The 7,209-nt window shown below is 38.1% G+C and overlaps 1 long non-coding RNA gene across 1 annotated transcript; it reads right to left on the reverse strand.

Moving 5' to 3' along the window:
- Positions 1-1,612: 1,612 nt before the first annotated feature.
- Positions 1,613-2,190, reverse strand: LOC141832885 (uncharacterized). Its single transcript, XR_012602169.1, has 3 exons — positions 2,073-2,190; positions 1,888-1,979; positions 1,613-1,689 (listed from the first exon to the last, which is right to left on the reverse strand). It is a non-coding gene; the product is annotated as an uncharacterized LOC141832885 (long non-coding RNA).
- Positions 2,191-7,209: the final 5,019 nt, after the last annotated feature.

Here is a 7,209-nt window from a genome sequence, read left to right on the forward strand (position 1 = left end):
TAAAAAAAAATTCTTTTTTTCTTTCGCATTCCTATTTTTCTACTGCGTCTTTATAAAAAGTGAAAAAGTGACAAGCATTATTCACCCCCTCTTCCTCTAGTGCGTTTACGATCCTACAAGTAACTCTGACTTCTTTAGTCCTGTGCTAATTGAATTAATAGACCAAATTGTTTAAGGGATTGTCAACCCATCAATTTTGGCATGTTGAACTCAACTAAGGGGTTGTTGGGTGTATAAGGAATCAAGTATAGCTTAAGTGGGAGATTGTAGGATTAAGTCTACATGGATGGGCTTAATCAAGTCCAGGTAGACTTGAATCTCCATAAGGTGGGCTTATACTTGATTAACACACACACAAAACTAATTGTCGTTAAGGAAACTAAACCTTAATTAAGTGATCTAATGCTTGTGGCATTAAAGGGGATTTAGATACTAGATCTGGATTGAATTTGCAAATCCAATAATCTGGTTCGTTAACATTAATGGGTTATTAACGGATTATGGGCTTTATGGTGAATGGTCCCTATGCATGGGCCAAGTATAAAACGGAGAGGTCAAACTTTATTTGGGCATCTTGATCAATGTTTGACATTTCTTCTTCCTCCTCTCTTCCTCATTAAAGACTCTTGGTTGTTGCTGCCCATTCCAGTAGGTCATTCCACACTTGTAGGAACTCCAGCAACAAGTTAAAAAGCAATGGTATTGGCTCTCGATTTAGGTCAGTCCTTCAATAAGCCATTGTTTCGGTTTTCAATTTTATAGTCTTATTAAAGATGATAAGCTTGACCCTTTTAGATGCATCATTGATTTAATATATATATATAAATTGTTGGTGCAGGGGCGGAGCTAGGATAGTGATCGAGTGTGGGCAACAATATAATATATTTAATAAAGTCAAATAAAATTTAAATTTTATAATCATAAAATTATGTATGTTCTAAAATTAAACATCAACATTAACTAAATAACATATATATTGAGTGTGCCACAAAAAAACTCATAAGAGGAATAATTATGTTTCATTATCTAATAGAATAGAACACATCAACATGATACACAAAAATTGACATAAAAATTAAATTTCAAATGGCAAAATAAAAACTAACCTGCTAAGTTTGTCCAACCGGATAAGCCTCCCTAATATCAAAAAAAAACTATCTATTCCACCATCATCATAAAAAGATGCTTAGCTATGAAATCCAACTGCAATTGAATCAAAATCAAATTAGCATTTGTCATCAAAATGGGAAACAAAATATTCTCAAGAATAGAAAACTAAAAAAATAAGATATGTTGAACCGTCTAAATTGACTTACTCTAAATTTTCGTTTTGGGAATTCATAACATGAAGGTTGACATGGACCTTTTTGCAAATATATCCTTCGAACTTGATCTCTAATGTTAGCATTATAAGAACAAATTGGAATCCTTAATCCAGGATCTGTCGGTAATTGTGAAAAATCAAATTCAACTGTGACATTTCTAATATTTTGTTCTTCTAATTCTAGAGCTTTCCTTTTGAAAAATCTATGCATTGTTGACATAATATTTTCCTAAGATCAATAAATAAACAACAATCACACTTAAATAAATAATAAATTAACAATTAGAAAAAGGGGTAAGAGTCTACCTCAATTGGCCAGCTTGCTTCCCAAGATATGACTGGTATTGGTTGCTCCAAGATTCAATCTAGCAAACATAAACCCATAATTAGAAGAAGAAAAAAATAGCTATGGCAGCAACAATGAACAATGATCAGCAAACAGATTTTTAACCTTCTAAACATAGTTAACAAAAAATACTTTCTACAATCAACCTGCTCTTACAAATAGAAACAAGAACTAAGGCTATTATTGAATAGCAGCAACAAAGAAAACATTTACTGACCAGCAGATACACTCCAAAAGAACTGCTGAAGATGAATAGAAGAGACCAACAAGTCCTTTAATAGCTATGGCAGCAGAAACTACATGTTTCATCTGAAAGCAAGGAGAAAAGATGCAATTTCATGGACATTATTCATTTCAATCGGTAAGTGCAAAGTCTAAACTGTGAAAGGGGAGCATTCTTACATCAACTTCATATGTGGCTTCCTCACTTCGAATCCTCCGCCTCCTCCAACGGACTCCTCGAGGTTTGCTTCCGATCTCCTCTACAAATCTCTCCCCGATCTCTCGCCGGCCCCAAAACCTTCCATCGCCACCTTCTCTCCACGAGTTCTTTGCTCTCTCGATGGCAGCGTCGATCTCTCGCATCCAGGCTCGGTGCCGCCTTCCGCAACAACAGCCGGAGCTTCTGCGGTCTTCGTAGGGAGGTTTTGTCCCTCCGCTCAGTTGTTTCGGCGGCCTCGCGCGACTTTTAGGAGGGCGGAGCAGAGGCGGCGAGGCTTGCGGGGAGGGGCTTCGGCTGCAGCAGCGGGAGGAGGGAGGCGCCGGTTGAGAAGGTAAATTAAAAAAAAAGTAATTAATTTTGTAGTTGTATGATTGAACTATTGGTGCAATCATACTATATCTTGGTTTTGTTTGACCAAAATATTTGATGTTTGGTTAAAGGCATATGTTTGGCTTAAGTGTTTAAGTTAGGTAAAGCTAGTGTGGGCATTGGAAATCAATATGATGTGTCAAATAAGTTATGATTGACTAAATATTTAACAATAAAAGAAGTCTAACGAATGTTAACATTAGAGAAGTTCAATAAATGTTGGTAATGAGAGAAGTTCAACAATTATTAACATCATAGAAGGTCAACAGGTGTTGATAGTGAATGAAGTCTAATAGATGTTAGCGCCAACGAAGTTTCGATAAGTCAAGATTGAACGAATATTTGACAAGTGTAATTTTTGATAGGTTAAAGTTGGTCGAATATTTGATAAGTGAAAGTCCCAATGGGTCAATGTCAACCAAATCCCTTGGCAAGTAGAAGTCTTAATAGATCAATATTAATCAAAGATTTGGCAAGTGAAAGCCCTTGTAAGCCAAGGTTAATTAATACTTGGTAACAAGGTAGTCCTAGAGGCAAGACCTCTTTATCAGAAAAATCTTAGAAGCAAGGCCACTTAGCATGACAAGGAAGCCTAGAAGGCATGCTCTTTTGGAAGGGAAGTCTAAGTGAAACAAGAGCTTGCGAGTCTTTAGATTTTGGGTACACCTTAACTTAAACGAATAGTCAACCTTGGAGTTAGTTGTAATCAAAGATCCAATCGATTGAAAATAAGATTTAGTTGATTTGTGAATGAGTTAACTAGGTAGTTGACTCAGGTTGATTTTTCAACTAAAGTAGAGTTAGTTGATGTGATAGAGATTGGTAGGTGTTGTTAGATGGTCTATAAGCCACAATAGAACAATTGAGTCAAGCATCCATTAGGAGACCAAGTAGTCAACTAGAAATAGGTGCAATTGACTTAAATATTCATTGGTAGACAAATGGCTAAAGTAGTTACTAGATCAGTCGATTGGGTAAGTGATAAGTCAACTACTCAAGCAAAAAATAACAAATAATTGTTGGAACATTAAGACTATAAAAGGGAAGCAAAGGGGAGTTTTTGGCAATGTGAAAGACTAGTGAAATAGAATAAAAGTGAAAGAAATAATGAGAAAGCTCCATCATTGGATTTGGTTCCTCATTGCATTTATTATTATTTTGCTTATAGTATTGTTCTTCTTGTTCTTATCTTGTAAGTAAGAATAAGAGATTTTTCCACTTCCAAAAGGTTTGGAGAAGGAGAAAAGATAGAAAGGACTTGAGAGGTGACTCACTAATGAGTCATATGTTGTGCAGTAGGAATTAGGGTTTCGAACTACGTAAAAGGGTAAGTGTTAGTATTACTTGAGTTTATCGTTTATATCCTGGTATATTTGTTATGTGCTAACTGTTAGTGTAGGGAGCACTAGATAATCGAATTTGATTTTAATAATGACAAAAGTTTAAAGTTAAGTTGTGTTGTAATTTAATGAGTTTGACCAAATGTGCAGATAGCACAACCAGAGAAGTCCTAGTTGGAGGCTAGATAAGACTAAGTCCTAGCTGGAGGCTAGACAAGACTAAATTCTAACTGGAGGTTAGGCAAGGAAGTCCTGGTTGGAAGGACTGGGCAAAAGTCTTGTCGGATCAAGGACACTAGTTGGAGGGACTCGATGGGTCTGGAGGACCAAAATCAAATTGGACCAAAGACTGATAATCAAGGATCAAAGGTTAAGTAGAAAGTCCAAACAAAGTTTGGAGGATCAAGGTTTGACACTAGGTAAACTCTCGTCAGAGGAGTGGGTGAGGACGTGTTTCCTTAAAGGGAACAGTAGACGTTGATCTGTCATAGAGTTTCACTGAAAATCTAAAAGTCAAGACCAGACAGTTGTAAGACTGTCATCACTTAAAATTATATGCGATACCTATTGTGCTAACTCTATGATACAAGAACCAAAATTAAAATTTGGTCGAAATCATTGATTCCGAGCGCCCAGATCAAGCTCTAGGAGCTCGGATTATTCTAGGCACCCAGATTAACTCCAGGCACCCAGATAGGTAGATCTCAGCGATGGAGATAAGGTGGTCTTCTTTGAGTGGTCTGGACATGTCAAGTTTCAGGTGCCCAAAAGATTCAAACACTTGAAGAAGGATAAGTCCCAACTGGAGAGGGCGTCATCTCATAGTCACCATGTCAGCATTCCAGGTGCCCGGAAGGGATCCAGGCACTTGTGGATGGCTAACTCAGCGATGAGGTCGGATTCGATAGACCATGGTGGAGGCACTCAGAATGGTCAATAAAAGAGCCTTTGACCAGCAGCTTTAAAAACACCAGTTCTATGCTTCCTAACTCTAAAACGCTGCATTCAAAAGACGCAACAACGCTACGACACCGCTACGAGCTCCAACGACGCTAGCATTTGACAACACTTAGTTTGTTGTTTTCAATCTTGTAATTGTTTCTTTAGGACTTAATTATTCTAAGGGTCAGTAAGTTTGTTACTGAACTCTATCTTTGTAAAAGAAACGAGCCTTTTTTTCTTTTGAGGAGAAGGTTAATAGTGGATTGCCCACCGAAGCGATCAAGGATCGTGGGCCTTGGAGTAGCAGTCAGAAGTTGTAAACCAAGTAAAAACAAAGGTATTTTTGTGCTTGTATTTTCGCTGCTCATCTCTATAACGAGTTTTTAAAAATGTGAAAAAGTGATGAGAGCTATTCACACCCCCTCTAGCGCTTTCTCGATCCTACACTAACTCCTCATTGTAGACTCAAGCAAATAATTATAACAATCAATTATTCACTCCCTTTAGCCTCACATTTGATCCAACACAAATGACCTACAGTTGATTGCTTCACACTAAATCAATTAATTCCTAATAATAACGTCACATACACACTAATGATATAGTGTCATTCGACATTTTATATTCCTAATAATAAGGGGTTGATTGAAACCCTTTGAACTGTTTTCACCATATGAGGGGTGACTCATTATCCCTATATGATTGTTGAGACACCATAACCACTTGAGCAAAATAATATCATCTCAAAGAAAACGATCCCCTTAACCATACCTTTTACAAGAAATGGCGAGTGAAATATCATGAAGGGGTGACTAGATGATTAATTACTATAAGCCTATAAACATATGAGTGCATGGACAAACCTAAAAGGATACATTGACTAATTACTAGTCGTAATCCAAATTGCTATATGGATGACCTTGCTTGATCAAGCTACTAGAAAGGTGATGAGCTCATCATCCAATCAAAGATAGATTAACAATGACAATTCCAACAATAATTTAAAGATGATATTGATAGTCATGGCTTTAATGGGTCGCCTACCATAGGTAAGAAATATAGAAATTCTCGAGTGCTTAATCCTTAGGTGGCAACTTGTATAACCTAACGACATCGAACCTCACAAAGTTCTCATTGAAGGACACTCCCGTTGTGTCCTAAGATGACCCTTAGGTGAAGGACGCATGATTGCATGGAAAACAAACTTTCTGTGCAAAAATGATATTTTAGAAAAATGATGGTTTGTATGACGTGTATAGTTTAATGATGACAACCAAATCTTTATAGGAGTCTCTCAACAAAAAGTAAAAGGTGAAGGATATCTATGTGAAGAAATTTATAGTTGATAAATTCTCAAACTTAAAAATGGTGGACTTTAGAACCATGATAAGGCAAGTCATGGAGTTGCAAGTAATTTTGCAAGGGATTCATGTTGGGTTGCAAGGGTGCAAACATAGTCCCACATCTAAAGCACATGGAAAAGATCATGGGGTTAAAAGGATGGAAAGTATCTCCATTGGCATGAGGCCTTTTGGGGAGAGCCCAAGAGCAAAGCCATGAGGGCTTAGGCCCAAAGTGGACAATATCATGCTATTGTGGAGATACATGCATTCTTTTGGACCCAACAAGTGGTATCAGAGCGAGACCGCTCTTCACCGGACTAACCGCCGGATGAGCCATGATCCAGATCTAACCATGTGCTTTGAACCTTAAAAAACAAAGGAAGTGGGTGCTCCCGTGTCTGAATCAAGAGGACCAGACACCAGGTGAAAGTCCTAGTAGGTCGGGTGGACCGAGGGGCAAAAATTCCTAGTTGCGGCTAGGTGAAAGTCCTAGTAGGTCGGGTGGACCGAGGGGCAAAAAGTCCTAGTTGCGGCTAGGTGAAAAAGTCCTGGTGGGTCGAGGATTCAGGGGGGCCTGTGGTCCTTTGTTTGAGGGGGGGATTGTTGGGTTGCAAGGGTGCAAACATAGTCCCATATCTAAAGCACATGGAAAAGATCATGGGGTTAAAAGGATGGAAAGTATCTCCATTGGCATAAGGCCTTTTGGGGAGAGCCCAAGAGCAAAGCCATGAGGGCTTAGGCCCAAAGTGGACAATATCATGCTATTGTGGAGATACATGCATTCTTTTGGACCCAACAATTCATGCATAAGTTATAAATATTTGTGAATCCTTTTAGGTCTTACAATCATCGAGAAGTATCACTAATGTATGGCTTTAAGGATTATCTGAAGCACAATGACAAAAGAGATGAAACTAGAAGACCTCACTGTCCAACTTTGGATAGAGGAGGATAGTAGGATATTGAAGAAAAGGGCTAATGAAAGGCTTCCAATGGAGGTACAATCCAACTTGATTGATCAAACTCGGAACCACATGAAGAGGAGACACCTTGATAGTGACCTAAGTCAAAAGGCTAAAATGTTCAAGGGGAAATGCTACATA

Source organism: Curcuma longa, chromosome 8 (assembly GCF_044706935.1).
Source record: "Curcuma longa cultivar G26 ecotype Majalengka, Jawa Barat chromosome 8, ITB_CL_G26_1.1, whole genome shotgun sequence".
In the NCBI taxonomy this organism is placed as follows: Eukaryota; Viridiplantae; Streptophyta; class Magnoliopsida; order Zingiberales; family Zingiberaceae; genus Curcuma; species Curcuma longa.